Source organism: Anser anser (genome assembly GCF_964211835.1).
Source record: "Anser anser genome assembly, chromosome: 7".
Taxonomy (NCBI): domain Eukaryota; kingdom Metazoa; phylum Chordata; class Aves; order Anseriformes; family Anatidae; genus Anser; species Anser anser.
This window is the reverse complement of record NC_139727.1, coordinates 23675089-23691600: the sequence shown is the minus strand read 5'-3', so window position 1 is coordinate 23691600 and position 16512 is coordinate 23675089. Positions and strand designations below refer to the sequence as shown.

At 44.2% G+C, this 16512-nt stretch overlaps 1 long non-coding RNA gene across 6 annotated transcripts in view; it reads left to right on the top strand.

Annotated features, from left to right (window-relative positions):
• The first annotated feature begins 204 nt into the window (after positions 1-204).
• Positions 205-16512, top strand: part of LOC310902857 — a 78799-nt gene continuing 62491 nt past the window's right edge. Inside the window, exons 1-4 of one of the 6 annotated variants that reach the window (XR_014587040.1) lie at positions 220-612; positions 4160-4329; positions 5668-7385; positions 9042-10178. This is a non-coding gene — a long non-coding RNA (uncharacterized lncRNA). Of the gene's footprint in view, positions 613-2765; positions 3011-4159; positions 4330-5667; positions 8014-9041; positions 10179-16512 lie in introns of those variants that run through there. The other 5 variants (XR_014587041.1, XR_014587044.1, XR_014587042.1 and 2 more) reach the window with 5 other exon arrangements.

Sequence of the window (16512 nt, the reverse complement as noted above, 5' to 3'; positions counted from 1 at the left end):
CCGAGCATGCTCTGCTGATGTTTGAGCTTATACAACCTGCAAGTTCAGAGGTGGCCTTATCAGCTGAGCTTATGGAGACAGCAAATGCTGACCAGCTGCCTTCCCCCCTTATATCATCTTAAGTGCCTTCTGTACCACTGTTCTCTTTTTCCAAACGATTTCCAGCTGCTGATGGCTCCCCTCACAAAACTGGCTCAGCACTGCCAGCTGGTTTGCCAGGTTTGCAGTGTTTTTTCACTCAGGCAGTCAGATGATCACTCCCTTGTGCCTGGAAAACACGGCAGTTGAGAAAACAACTAGTACAATGTATGTACAAATCCTGCTGCACACAGGGGCTTATATCTTACAACCTGTCCTAAAACGCTGCCCTGAGAGCCAAATGCTTGCCTCTTCCTTCTCGTGCTCAGCTCCGTGCAGGCCAGCCTGCGTTTCAGGTGCTTCTCCCTGCAGAGAGCCTCCTGTTACCTTCCTACCTCCTTCCTTGAGCCCAGCTCATCCCTGGGCTGTGGAGAAGCCAAGCTCAAAGTGGCAGAAGAGCAAGCTTTCCCCTCCTCAGTCCCGTTCCTGGGGGTCATGGTTTGTCTCTGTGCTCACTGAGTGCCTGTAACTCATGTAAGTATGTCTGTGGGTCGGGGTACCTCAAACGCTCCAGTTCGCGGTCTCTCTCCCCTGGGTGTCAGAGCTAGGTCCTCTGGTCAGGAAGCCAAGTAGATGACGTATCAGGGACTGAGGGCTCTGGTGTGGTCATGTCTTGGGAGTCAGTGGGGCAATGTGGATGCAGACCCACAGGATGTGGTGTTTGAGGGAGCCAGCCGCCATTTCACTGTGGTCAGGCCCAACCTGAAGCCCGTGGAGCCTGTACTCAGGAAGGCTTGTGTGAGGGTGATGGCTTAGAGGCCGTGCTGGGCGTTGAGGAAAGCCAAAGAGCATTTAATGCCCAGGTTTGTGGGGCTGGCTGACTCCAGCCGGTATCCCTCCTCTGCTCCCACAGCCAGGACTTGCCCTGGTTTCAGCAGCACCCGGTGCTCCCTATGGCTGGCCTGGGGAATCGCTTTTCCACTTGGCGGCCTTCCTGCCCTGCGGCGTGCCGGCTGCCCACGCCAGGCAGCTGGAGCGAAAGCACTGGCAGGCAGCTAGGGTATGTAGCAACCCTCTTCTGGAAGTGCCACACTCACGCTCGGTTATTGTATTTACTTTCTAGCAAGTCCCAATCCTTTCATTGTTACCAAAAATCCCCCTCCTGCCACTGCCAAATCTAAGTCCCAAGGCCTACTGCTCTGCTTTCTTCTCTTCCAGAAATAAATTGTGTAATTTAGCCCATATGCTATATACAATTTCTACCATTTTCTCTTGCGCTTCTTGTGACTCAGACTGGTGCCTTGAGAAACTGAAGCAGGGATTTCATTTTCATCTGCACATGTTACAGCTAGGCAAGAAGTGCTGATTTTCTCCTGAAAGCTTATGTGTGCATCTATTCTCTCTGTTGTAAGAAAAGAGCAGAGCGCTGTGTACGTAGAAAGGCATGTGTGCTCAGCTGGATCAGCATAACCCGACGATTCTCTACTTCCTTTCTTCTGCCTGTTTAGTCAGGTTATTGCGGCACTGCTGGTCTCACAGGATCACGGAGTAATGGGATAAATGAGTGCTCATGTTCCTAGAACCTGACAGATGCTAATAATTTGCAGTCAGCACTACAAATACCGTTATTTTTGATATCGTTTTGAAACCCTGGTCAGACTCTAGGTGCCAGGAGCTCAACAGAGTAAGAAGGTACCTCCCAGGAGGCTGCAGGCATAGTAAAGGACCTTCTAGCTTCAGGAATGAGTTATCAGTTGCACCTGCTTCTTGCTGCCAAACTTGGTTCTGAGACCTAAGTATTTGCTGAGAATTAATTATATGCTAATCATTATAGTTGCAGCAAACCAAAGTAAATTGGTGGGTTTTATACTTCACATGTTCTTCTTCCTCTGTGACCACATATATCTTTCCAACTCAGTAAGCAAGTAAAAATAAGAGAGAACCTTAGAACTGTAGGAGGTTTTAAATTCAGAAATATGTCGATAGCAGTGGAAAGTAAATATCTACTCTTACCCTTCCAACTATTTTAGCAGAAAAGATCAATTGCGTGCTTTACCCCGTTATGCCAAACAGCTTTCTTGGTACCTACGTTTTCCTGATGGTTGCAATGAAGTCGTGAACAAAGAGCAGATAGATCTATAACATGTATTTTGTGAAAGCTGTATTCATGTCTTTGTTAGCAGAATTTAACCAAAACATAATGTAAACGTCTGAATTTGACTTAGCTGTCACTGGTCCTTTCAGATACCTGAAAAACTGATGGGTGTGTGTTATCAACAAAGCACTAACATCTAAACAAAAGAAGCAATAATGGTATATTGTTTCCTAGTGCTATTATTATAAACTTTGTTTATTTAATGTAGATGTAGCACCTACTAAATTTCCAGCTGGCTGTGATAAGGAGAGGGATTTGGAAACCAGTTTTGCTTGTTACAATGCACACGAAAGTATAAAATCCAGTGTTGTGTAATGTTTCTCTGAGAATTGTCGTTACATCAGTGTCATGACTTACAGTGCTTCAGCCTGCTAATAGAAAAAATGCTGACAGCTGCAGAGAAAAAAGATTAATATAAGAACCAAAACAAGTTTGGGACTGAAGTCATGCAAAGGTAAGTAACTGGTGTTTAGTCTAACTACTTTTGCCAGCAGCTTCTGGGGAAGAATTGCATTTTCATTCTGCTTGGCAGGAATTCCAAGATGAGATTATTAAGAACGGATGTGTGGCTGTTCCAGTGACTGCCCAGCAATGTGTGAGGTTGTCCATGATGGTGTCTATATATATATCCCTTATACATATAAAACTGTGGTGTATAAGGTATGGTGTAAGAAATTTGAAGACAACAACAAACCAGTGTTGTGGCTGGTAGTTTCACACCCCTCCACATCTCCTCAGAGGACCGGGAGAGGAGCACTGGCTGGGAGAGCTGGGCAGGTATGCTTGACCTCAGAAGTGACCTCAGGGTTTTCCTCCAAGTCAAGACATGCTGACAGAGAACAAGACAGCTGAAACTTCTGCATGGTGGTGATAGTGTCATTTATAGCCCAATTTCACAAGGAAACATCAGTTATGCAATTGCAGTGTCTGTCAGGGTCTTCCAGTAACCTGGGTTATGCAACTCGGCAGCACTGGACAGAGCAGGGGAGGCTGTAAGACAGCAGGTACTCAAAGGTTCTATGAAAATTGTAGCTGCACAGAGGAGAGGGATATTTACAACCCCATGTTATGAAGAGGTAACAAGGAACCAACCGTAGTTCGCTGCATGGACATAGTCTACCAGCCCCTTTGAAAATGTGGAGCTCAAAGTTAATTGCAGCCTCTACTGTCTGTTCTTTGGATAAAAGGCTAACCGAGACAAGAAGAGTGACATTGGGGGCAAAACAAGCACAGGGGAAGGTGGGGGGCATAGGACAGAACTGAGGATCTTGGAGACAGTTTAGAAACCTGGAGGTACTGCTGTCTCAGAGGGGACCTGACAGAGGTTCTGTGGGTTTTGTGGTAGACGTATGCAAATCAGAAGGAGAATAATTCACAGGAAACAAGGATTTATGGCTCAAGATCAGCAGCTTTGATTTGAACTGTACATCTCTTTTCTTTCTTCTTTGAAAAGAGTGAAGACAAATGTGACACAATCAGAGAGCTAACTCGTGATCCACACTAAACAGTTCTATAGAAAAGACCTAATGGTGAGCTCAGCTCTATCACACCGATTCAAAGGAAGCTGAACTCCACTGCTGTGACCCTTGCTCTCAAAACGGGAGAGCAACTCTTATGAAAGGGAGAACTGGATATAGCACTGGTGGTCAGTGCTGGGGCAAACTGGGGCAGGCTCATCACATGAAAACATTAGCACTGAAGAGTATGGAGTGAATTATAGGAGGCAGAGTGAATTTTAGGAGTTGGCTCATATGACAGACGTTCTGTACGTATTAAACACCAACTTGTACTTATTTCCATAAGTCTGTTTGATGTGCTATAGTATCAGGAGTCTTTTATGATAGGAATCTTATCTTTAGCTTTCATATCAACAAGAAGCCTGGCAGTGCGTAAAAATATGTTGCTGTGTTTTTTTTTTTTAGTTAGGCTCTCACTGCATGCCAGCCAGCCAGCCAGCTGTTTGATTCAGCTAACTAAAGTAGCGCAGTGTGCAACAGATACAGGGTCCTTGAATGATTTCATGTATTTGCTGTTGGTCTTCAAGAAGTCTGATGTATTTTCAGTAATGATATGATGCCTAAAAAGAAGCTCACCAGGTGAGGCTTACAAAACAAATATAAGGCTGATTTAAAAAAAAAAAAAAAAAGAGTAGGGGGTGGGGAGATAAAAGAGGAACAGTGTGCCTAGGGATGCACAACTTTGGAAACCACTTGAAGAGTGGAACAAGGCAGGAACATGACCAGAGCAATCTTTAATGACATCACTTTCCTTCTCATCTGATGGGCAGTGGTAGTTTGAGTGGCTAAAAACACTAGGAGGGTAGCAGTCTACCTGGTATTCACTGAGAAAGGTAGTTTAAACCTGGGCTAAATAATCTTTGTTCTAAAATCAAGTTCCAAAGTCTACAGAAGTTGATGAAGGAAGGACTTCTGTGGATTACACAGCATATATTTCACGACTGAATATTGTATGTGATGAAGTTTTGCTATAGAATGGCAGCAGTTTTAAGCGAGTATTGCAATTTAATTGCATGACCATGTAACTTTGTGTGTTTTTTTTTTATCGTCACAAACCATCACAAATGTTTGCAGTGTAATCGCAAACACTGCTTATATGTCAGTTGCCTCTCTGTTTGTTTATATAGTTTAGATTAGTTCGTGACCCAAGATGGGATGATAGCATTATAAACTATCATAAATCCTGGGAACAGAGGCATTAATCATCAAATGAACAATCCTTTTCTGGGACTAAATGTATTCTAGATTAAGCGGAGGTGAAATTGCTATGAAGAATTGTCCTAGAAATTGCAAACTGCTTTTACTTGTCTCTAAAGTTTTAAGGTCTTTGAAAATTTAGTAAGTTGGTCAGGAAGCTGGCTCAAGTAGATTCAGTTCATCTGGCTTTTTCTACTTACACGTGACTGTCCCATGGATCCATATGGTCTGTCCCAAACTGTGTACCCTGACCTCCCTCTTTGCCTGTAGCAATCCGCACTGTCTGCTCCCTTCCATCTCTCATCTTACAAATACCTGTGAATCCTGCACCCTAGCAAAACCAGCCCTAGCCTCATCCTCGTCCAGCCCAGCTGTCCCCCCAGGCACCACAAACCTCTTTGCACCTCGTAGGTCCACCTAGTTCTCCATTCTCCCCTTCTCCCACTCCTACATGGCTCAGTGCATCCATGTACCCGGAGAGAGAGAAAAAGCCCTGCAGCATATCTGAGAATGAAAACTGTGGCTTTATTATTATTATTATTATTATTATTATTAATGTAGTTCCTCTTCAGCATTTTGATGTCAGCCAGAGGCAGGGACAGCTAGTTAAGACACTGTTTTACCAGCTCCTGAAAGACTTCCTCTTTCGGAGATATGTCACAATGAGCTGCACTTATTTTGTTTGAGCAATACTCTGAAAGCATTTACCCTTGCCTGCAGGTATTGCATTGATCCAAGTTGTGTAATCCCAGCAGATGTTAATTCTCTCACGTAAAGAACAGAAAGAATGAAAGAATAACTGTGTGGGCCCTAATCCTTTCAGGCAGAAGATTGGTTTTGGATTGCAGCACGTCAAGATGAAAATTAAACCTCCCCTCCGAAAAAACAGAAGTGCCGATGAAGACTTTAGCAACCTTTCCTACAAGCCGAAACTAACATTTGGATCTGGAAGGGGAAAAAAATGCGTACTCAAAAGTACAAGGATCTGAAACGTTTTCTGGGGTTTTCTCAACTTTGTAAAAGAAAAGGGGAATAACAGCCTTCAAGGACAGAGAGAGCGGAATTTTTCTTGTGGTAAAGGGGGAGTTTCCTGTCCATGCAAAACTCTGTGTGAGACCCTAGGCAGGATTATGAAGGTGGTAGAACAAAATCTAAGGAAATGGCTAGGCTAAACACTGGCTAAAGTTAATTATCTGTGCCTTCCCCTTCCCACTCCGTCGTCTTGTAGCAAAGTGAATTGCTCTGCGTTAAAGATAGACGTGTTGTCCTAATAGTTCTCATTCCTCCTCTTTCTCTTGGGTGTTTTTTCCCTCCACCTTCTATTGTGTAATGCCATGCGACTCTGCAATGCAATGCTAGTCTGGCCTCCAAAAGCTTTCTGGTTCTTGGTCAACCTAATTACCTGTCGCTGGACCTCCTCTTAAGGGAGTGGAAATTGAAAAACCATCAACAGCCAGAAGCGATGCTAGTTCACACCTCTTCTAACCAGAAACTAAGGACAGTGTGATTCTGCGAACCTGTGATGTGTGTCATGGCCCTTCACCGACCAAGATTTTCAGGTGTCTTTTTCTTATCTGCTGCCAGATAAGTATCACTGATGAATGTGTGTATATATATGTATTTTACTGAATGGATAGGTTATAAGTTTTGGAATATATTTCTGGAATTTAGGGTAATTGAAAGATTTTCTTGGAGATTTGCACAACTGAAGAAAATTACAAGCTGTACTGAGGCTGTTAGGTGGCTGGACTTCATCTGATTGGAAATGTTCATTCCCGATCTAATTGGCTAATTGTCCTAATTGTCATTCCTAATGACAACACATATGCTAAATCTTACTTGTGTGTATTCTGCATAGAGCTGTGACTGGTATTGCCCACACGTACTTTACTTTACAAGCTGCAGGCTGGCCACAGGTGGAATGGGAAGGGTGGAGTCAGCTTCGAAGAGGGGTGCGTGATGCTAATGATGAGACAGTCCAGAATTACAATGAAGACCCGTGATTTTCTAGCCTTGTGTAGGACAGTCAACCAGTCTTCATGGAAGACAGAAGAAGGAAGATCACAATAAGTAAGCTTCGAGTGGCAGACATGCTTTCTGTTTAGGCAGTGAAGCTGCTGCAGCTTGCACAAAATGTGCCAAGCATCCAGTTTGACCTCCCTTTCTGAGGGCTGTGGAAGGGCAGAGCCTGTCTCCCTGCAACTGGAAGCTCCCTTCCTGCTCAGATGAGGTGAGGACTGAGAGACTAAAGTTGGCCGATGCAGCTACTTTCCTACTGGGACCTACCAGCTTGATGATACGCACGTATTCTGCAAGAAATATATTTCGATTATTTAAAACTCATTCCAAAGTGAAAACAGCAACTTAACATTACGACTTCATTAGGATGCAAAGCCCTGGCTCTTCATTTCAAAACTACTTGCTAAAAATGTCTTTTGGTGTGTTGTTTTCCTTTCCCCTCTCTTCATTTCATCTTGTCCCACCCTGTAACATATCTGCATTGCCTCTACCTACCAGTACCACATACTCTTACTCCTCTGTCCTCGGACTCCTGTTCTTCCACTTAGCATCTGCTGTTTCTAATATCGAGCTCCTGCATCCTCCCAGAGCCCACCACGCCGTACATGAGTAACTCAGGGTGGCTCTGCGGGAGACAGCTTGATAACAGCTGGGCTGGTGCAGCAGCGGAGCTTGTAAGGGGGGCAGGCTCAAGCCTGGAACAGAGCCCGTGCTCCGTCTGGTGTCTGCAGGGGCACAGCCTTGGTTTCCCTCCTCCAGGGCCACACAGGAAGGGGTACGCAGATGTGCAGAGCTGTCCAGAAACAGCTGTAAGCATCACAGCAAAAGCAGAGCTTTCTGTGACTTTGATTGTCTCACTTTGGCAAAATAGTCATTTGGAATTGAACCAAATCGACTCTCCTCTTTCCGTTTTTAGAAGGAAGGTAACACTATCTGTTTCCTGTTATTTCTAACTTCTAGATATTTTACAGAATTTTTAGAATTTTTAGATATTTTACAAAATTATTAGCTTAATTTGTAAACAATAATAAAAGCATTTGCTTTTGAAAAATGGAAACGAATCATGTGGTTAGTTACTTTTTAAAGTCGAGACTTTTAGACCCAGCAAAAATAATAGAGATTTCCTAGTTCTTCTAATGATCCAAAGACGCAACTATTCAGCAAATAAGAGTTTAGTTTTGTTCTGAAAAAAAATCACCTGTCTGCTATGTGAGAATTTGATATGTATGTATGACACTATCTCTAGAGGACGTGTTCTACTATCTCAGCTGACATCAAAGCACAGCATATTTTCCTTTCTTTCTTTACATTTCCTTACTCAGGCTTATCTTACTGATATTGTATAGCAAGCAGGAAAGCATGCAGGACATATATCTTCTGTATATTATTATGTATGCTTCCTCTAGTAACCCTGCTAATGAAAAGCTTTTCCTAGCTGGGCTACTTACAGTGCATATTGTGGTTTGTTGGACATTTTAATTCTGTAATCTCTCTGGAAGAATGACTTGATGTTATCAGGGCATAGCCTCTGTTTTGAGGGTGCTGTGCACAATTTGTACATTGAATTTACATAAACCAGATGTTAAAAATAATGACATCTTACCACTGGGCTCCCATTTTGCTTGAGACTTCCTTTGGATTATCTAGAAGTCGATCCTGTAAATGTTGCTTCTGTGTTTTTTTCAATGGTGAGAGTAAAAGTCTGGATCCAGCCATTCCTGAAAGCAGTTGATCATTCTGCGTTTTACAGCTGAATCATCCCTCTTGTTTGCTTTACATAAACTCTCAGTTCTTACCCTAATTGCTGTGGTTTTTTTATACCCAAGAATTATTTTGCCACATCCAAAGTAATTTCATTCCTGCTTGCTTAATCTTTTCTGAATACGTCTTGTAACTTGACAGGAGTCGTGACTGTAGGTGACTGTAGATGGCATAGAAAAGATCACATATGATTTAGAATTAATACTAATCTTTAGTTCTTTACTGAAGCAGTCATGAAAGCTTATAGGAGTTTGGTCTACACAGCTCTTTTGTCGAACTGTTTTTTTTTTCTTTTTTTTTTCTTTTTTCTGAAGGCTAACATAATCTCTAACAGCATAATGCACAAACAAGGGTGAGAATGAACAAAGAAATTCCCAGGAACGTGCTGAGTGGAGCTGGAGCACAGAGAAATAGAGCCTAAAACCTGTTATTGGAAATGGGATGAAGTGTGGGGCAGCCCACGCAAAAGATCTTGGAGCTGAGCAGCCTGGGACACCGCTTTCTGCAAAAAGCATGGTCGGAGTCAGAGCTGAGGTTCCTAATGATGCTCCACAACGTTTAAAGAAGCTTGGAATGTGAGGCCAAAGGAAGACTGAGTCCTGGCATCATTGCCTTTTGTTTTCTTTAAGACAGCAAACAAAATAAATCCACAAAGTAACAACAACAACGCAACTCTGGTTCCTGTGAAGGACGATTTAGTAGCTTTACATGCCACTGTTTTCCTTAGAGAGGATGGAAACAAACTCCTGATGGATTACGTTTTGATTAGAAAACAAGCTGAGGCAGGGGGCTGTGGAAACAAGGGAAATGATGAACAGGGTGGGGAGCTGGGCACGGTGCGGAAGGAAAGGAGGCAGGGCTGTGGGACACGATCTGTGGAAGAAGTGGAGGACGTCTTGAGGTGAGCTGCTGGATATGCAGCGACACTGGGAAAGGAGCTGGTGACAGACGATTGCAATCATGTGCTGGTCAGTTGCATAAGCTTGTCCTTAGGGCATGCACACACACAACAGTGAAAACTGAAAGTAGACTGCAGTATTGAGCCATCTTTGAGTGGTCACAGAAACGTTTCCTCACATAGAGGCTAGAGATCTGTTCCCTGCCAACTCGGTTGCATTAGAAACATTCCTCTTGCATTCAAACCTTAAAAAGGGATACCAAAAATCATCAAAGGAAATAGATCAGCACTATAATCTTACTCATCCTCTCAACCAAGGAATTAGAGTTCCTTGTCAGTATGAACTCTGACTTAACACTTCTTTGAGAAACCTTTTGATACATTTATGTCTTCACACTTTGAGAAATAGGGCTTTTTCTGTCCCTTGCTAATGTAAAACCTTGTAAGACAACAGCAGCTTTTTGATGGTACCTAGCACAAAGCCCCAGCCTGCCAGATAACTTCCCAAAGAAAGTGGCATTACACAAGATTCCTGTAAGACTCCCCTTATGCTCTTATTTCAAGTTTACTTTAGAAATATCATCAAGGAAAAAGGATATTTTACTGCTAATGAGCATGGGATGAATCGTTGTCCAAGTATCAGTTGACTCATAACTAATGAAAGCTAATAACAAACATAGCAGCAGGACCAGGAAATTAACTGTCAGACCAGTCTGCTTGCAATATTCCTGCTGATTCTCAGACGGTGGTACGAGATACAAATTCCCCAGGCATACTGGGAAAAACTCCTACTGCTCCCACTCCCTACTCAGATGGCTTTGCATCTTTACCCAAAATCTAGCTCTCAACCTTCTGTCTGTGTGTGTTGATTCATCCTGAAATAATCAGTACATATGTGTGAAAGTGGATTGTGACACCCATCTTCTTTATTGGCTTCTGAAAATGTAGGTCAGGGTGTATTCAATTCCTGACTGATGTAGTCACTTCTGGTGGTAAAGTGTCTAATAGAGTGAAGCTGTACTTGAATGTCAACCAAAATGCTTCCCATACTGATGGTTTTGATGTCCCCCACCCCCAGATCCTCCATGAGCAGCACAGATTACTATCTGTGAAGAAGTCAGGAACACAATGTCTTCATTGTGCAAGTGGCTTCTCACGACTCTGTGTGCTTTTATTCTTGCACACAGATGAAGAGGCTGCCTGGCTTTCCAGCAACCAGTGCTCCGCATCTGGCAGAAGATGCAGAGAAAGCAGAAGGGTGGAGGAGCAAATGTGTGTGTGCTGGAGGTGTCCTCTGATTGTGATTGCAGGCATTGCCGTGATGGTTCAGCCTGGTTTAAGCCACCTCCCGTTTCTATTACTACAAATATTTGACGTTTCTATTACTAAACCCCCCCGAGCTGATGAGTGACGACCCCCAAGGACCTGCCAGAGCCCTGACCTCCGTCCCTGCTCCCTCTGGGACGTGCAGCAGCAGCAGCAGCACCGCTCCTCCTTTTCGGTGATGCTGCTGAAGCCTGCTCTGCTGGCCGCCTTCCAGCAGCCCCTGCTGCAGGATCGCTGGCCCTTTGAACCTGCTGGCAGCGTGTCAGCCAAAAGCATGTAAGGCAGGGAGGGAAGGCAGTCGGCTGGACAGGAAAGTGCTCACTGGGTTTCTGTGAATCACGTTGCGGGGATGCAGGCGTGGGCCCCCAGCATGCTTTTGCTTGTTCACCATAAACACTGAGCTCCTGACATCCCATCGGGCAGGAGGGGGCCTGGCCAGCGGGTGAGGAGCCTCAAAATGTGGGGCCTGCTCCACGGCTCCGATCGTGACTGCCTGCGGCTGCTCCTGGCCGGGGGTGGGAGCAGGGCTGGGAGGGCAGCCCGGCTCTGCCGGCCACGCTCTTGCTGTGTGTTTATTATCGTAGAGTCTGGGAAGTGTGCTTCTGGATGGAGACCTCTCCTGTGACCAGAGCTGTGTAAACACGGTGCCCACGACGTCCTTCCTGCCCCTCCTCGCCTCCCTTCCCAGCACAGCGTGCGCTAGGTGTGAAGCAGGGGTTACAGCAAGGTCCGAGCGGTCGGAGGGGAAGGGAGAAGGAGGTGGGAGGAGGTAGGGAGGGCGCTTTGGTCAGCACTTGTCTGCGTGCTGGGACACAAGGGACTGTATATGCTTGAAGAAGGATGACCAGAGCTCTGGGAGCTAAGCTGTCTGTACAGGTGGGCAGGTAGATTTCCCCTTTAGAAGGGAAGAAAAAGAGCTTCGATTTTACGTGGTATAGATGGGGGCCAACAGTGGAAGGAAGCAGAGGAGAAAGGATGAGAGAGCTGATCTTCATGGTCACTTTTTAGGTGGATTGGAGCAGCGAAGGACTGTGCTCAATAACTCCTGAGAAAAGGGTGATGCAGTAGTCGACATGGTGAGAGCATGGGTAGGATTTTTGGCTGGCTGGCTGAAGGAGGAAATGTCTTAGACAAAGAGCTGCTGAGATTTGGCTGTGGATCGAACCTGAAGACTTGAAGTCTCCGTGTCTCATCCCCTGTTTTTCAGTAGGCAGATGGTATAACTTGGAGTGAGGAGACAGACAAGAAAGAGGAACTACAAGCTTTTCTGAGGATGCAAATATAGTACTTTTTGCTTTTTTTGGTAACACTTTGTGACAGACATCTGAGCTTCATTATTCCTTTCACAATAGCCCTGTCATCATTTTTGAGCCTAAAACCACCATTTTGAGCTACTTCTTTGTGAGGGTTTCTTCTCTCTGTTGTCAAAAGCAGAAGTCCATTAATGTACAGCTTCTATTTAGGTTTGCTGAAGCTGCCAGCTTGGAGCCTGGGTGCAAATGTGCTTGTGACTTCTCCTGTTGTATGGCCACTGAGCTGGAGTGTTCACATCGGGTCGTTCGGGGAAGTGCTTGCTAGCTCTGAGAAGCATGTAGGGGAAAACTAGGGGATTGTTTTAGATTAAAAGTTAAGCCTGGGTGGATAAAAGTAAACAGTCAAATCGCAGCTCTTACTTTACAGGAGTTTTTTATAGCTCTTTATCAATCAGTCTTGCCCAGGGCCTGCGCTGCAGTTTGCTGACACCCTGACATGGCACATTCTTAGGGGGTTTTACTACGAGCTTGCATCTTCATTCATTTCCTTTTTGTGTTATACATTAACTCCCTTTTTGGCTTTATCTACATTAGATTGAAGTTTGTCAACAAACTTCTTATCTCCATAACTTGTCTTGTAAAATTATGAGGTCAGACAACAACACTTTGAGGTAGAGGATAAGAACTGGCTGTCAGGGTGTGCCTTGCACATAAAGGGAAAGGAGGAAGGAGAGGCCAGATCTGCTGAAAATAGAGTGGGGTTAAATTACTGAGTCATAGGCATATAGAAAATGACATCAAGGAGTGAGCATATAGGCAGATTGAGCAGGCTAATTGTGTTACAAGTGTTTTTTGTTTTTCTTTCTTACCACTGAGAATAAAGTCAAAAACTGGGGGAGTAGGCCGGCAGTGATCATGGGGTACAAGATGAGTTTAGAGAAAGCAGTGAAAGTCATAAAATGGAGAGAGAGCGTTCTGAACTACAGTGGAGCATCTGGTCCCCAGTACTGAACAAAATCAAAATTAAATGTACTTTGGTGTGCCACCAAAATTCAGGAGTTCTGCAGGGAGGCATGCTGTTTGTTTGCAGCACTGGGATACCACTTGCAAGACTAAAGAGGTATTTTTTAAGGTTTGGCTTTATGAAGATTTGCTTCCCTGTGTTTGACCTGGACAAATAGAGTGAAAGTGACTGGAATGTCAACATGTACCTTCGTTTATCTGTAGTTTATCAGATACCAGTCAAGACTAAGATGAATCTGCGCTAAGGATGCAGCAGCCTTCTCACTGTCCTAACTGGGCTCAGTTTCTAACAGGGCAAGGGTTTGTCTTCATCAGGCATGTTGCTGAAAAGGTGATAGCTTCCCCCAGATAGCCAGGCTGTTGCAGGAGGCCGTGTCTGTTCTGCAGGAAACGTGGGGGGAATTCTGACTGCCTATACCTCATGCCTTACATACACCAGAGGGGAATACATCAGTCCCTGGTTTTCATTTAGAGCTGCTTGCTCTGATCCTATTAAGTATTTAAAAATATTACATGTTAAATATTTTAAAATACTAAACATTAAAATATTTTAATAAAGTTTGGTTGTTAAAAGCATTGAAGTAGGTCTTGTAGCCCTGGAAGGGCTTTTGCTTTTGACAACAAAGAGAAGAAACACTTACTTTTACAATGGGTTCACACCTTTGTTTGTTTGTGGTGTGTTTTTTTTTTTTGCCTCATACATTAGAAACTTTTGCAGTTCTGACAGATGGAAATTTAATTGGAGGCCTGTACTGCTGGGATGTTTACACGGCTGTTTGCAAATACTCCCATATGTGAAAATCCCTTCTGTGCTTCCCGAGGAAGTCTGGCAATCAAAGTACATGTTGGCATCGTAGGAGACCCAGCTCGTGAGCTAGCAGTACCTCTGAGTTGTAACAGGTTACATTCCCAAACATCTACTCACCCTCAGGTAAGCTGGAACAATTTGTTTCCTCATCTGGCACACAGATGGCAAGCAGGCAATTCATTCCTCTTGGCCCTGTGCTCAGCAGCCACTGGAGTGGCTCCCATCTTAGTGACATGTGGGTAAGTCTGGTCACAATACAGGGAAGGAGGATGACATGGGTGGATGAAGTAGAGCAGTGGCTCCTCTCGCCCATCATTTCAGAGCAGCTGTGAGCAGGGGGACAGGTCCTCCCCACGCTGGGGTTCCCCTCCTGCTCTGAGCCTGAACCTAACATCGCGGTGGGAAGTTTTCTACTGATCAGAATTAGACCCAGAGTGTATAATTTTTGTCCACTGTTTAATGGTGATGGAGTAGTCCTCTGTTAAGTGCAAAGCACATCACAAGGGTTGAATACTACATATCAGATTGTTGAGAGGGTTTGTTTGCCTTGCAGAACAATGCACAGAAATAAAAGGCTACAAAATTAGAAATGTCAATAAGAGGCAGCTCACAATGGTAGCAGCTAGCATGATGGTATTAAAAATCAAAGTGCTTAGGCATGTTTAATTCCGATACCCGAACAAATCACACAAATCAGGTTGTAGGTAAAGCCATTTGTCGAAGAGATTGGCAAATGCCCCAGTAAAGACTCTAACCTGCTCAGGGAACAATGTAATGTTGATTTACTGTTTTTTAGTTATAAGCTAACTGGGAGAAATTAGAACCAAACTATCAATGCAATTTTTTTTCCAGTTTGATTTTAGTCTGAGCCTGACTATAGAGAAAGTACTGTCTGCTTAGTTTCCTTTAATGACGGTGTGGCTTCTTTTGTAGAGGAAGGAAAAAAAAGAGCATTTTAAAGGAAAATATGAGCATAAACCCATGAAAGCTGCTGTGGGAACTTCAGCAGGTGTAGCACTTAAAGCTGCATTTCTTCCCTTTTGGTTTTACATTGACTAGATTACTTACTGACTGTGCTGCTTTTATGTTACGTTTCCTGCTACAGTTTTCAGTGCACAAGCTGTAGGAGTTTTTTTAGCAAAAATTTCCCCGTAGTAACTTCATGGCTAAAAATTCTTCTGGCCTACCCTTTCAGGCAGAGCATACAGTGCAAAACAAGTATGAAAGAGCAAAAAAATGGCAATTTCCCAAGCGGGATTTCACGACCTGCTGCCTCTCTGCGGTAAGCACAGCTCTGCTCGGCTGGACTCGTGTTTCCCTTTTGCACCAGAGCACCTTGCAAAGCATCAAGTGGGACATGAGCTGCCCCAGCAGCATCAATGTTCGCTGCCTCCATGTCCTGAAGTGCGGAAGGTGTATTTTGTAATGGAGCTCAGTGCTTTCCCTTTGGTTTAGTACTAACAGGTTCTGGGTTTAAGGGAAAGCAGATCAGAAGTAACTTTGCTTTGAGGACGGTGCTGTGCTGAGATCTGTGACCGTTTAAAATCTTTAGCTTTAATCTTGATTTATGTATATATTAATCCTGACATGTACGCTATAAATTTTCTTTTGCCTTGCATTGTTCAAACTTGCCTCAAAATAAGGATTCTGCCTGCGGGGGACAGGAGTGTATCTGCGAAGCAAACAGCACTTGATACATCTCAGTCCCTTTCTGCTCTTAGTCAGTTGTTTTGGGGAGGGAATGGGTCATTAATAAGATAAGTCAAATAGGGCAGCACATATAGGTAGTTATCCCTAGAGATTAGAAATATGCCCAATTGGACAGAAAAGGAGACTCCTCTGAAACGTACCCTGAGCATGCATCTGGCATAGCTACACACCTCCTTCATGGAACAAAGCAGCACATGGTTGCAAGCTTATCCTAGCTTTTTTCTTCATTAAATCAGACTTCCTCCTGCTCGTATTTGCACCTCCTCATGTGTGAAAATAGAGAAGGGCGGAGGATGCTTGTTTGTATTTTGTATTAAAGCCGTACACTTCAGTTACCCCTTTCCAGTGAGATGCTCAGGCCCAAGCAGGCCATCAGAGAAGAGATCTGGGATGTCAAGCCCTGCTAGAAGACAGAAGTGCAGGGCTTTGCATTAACATAAGCAGTAGGTGAAGCCTGAGGAACGTTTAGGAGAGGACATTGCTGGGTAACTATTTCTGAGAGGAGCAGCTTGGGAAATGGAAGTGAAGCTTAAGGGCAGAGAATCTGGAAGAATCCCTGAGGGAAACGGTGCTTACAGATCTCATAGCTGAAAACCTGCTCTGCCTTCCAGGGTGTAACACTTGACATATTGTAGGGGGGCACCACAGGCAAAGTGTTGAACATGGATGTAAGGGTGACTGGTGTAATTGTACTGGTTCTTGACCTCAAAGGGGTCTCAGTGTTTTCAGAGAGTTCTCCTGTTTTCTTTTTCCTTCTTTGATACATA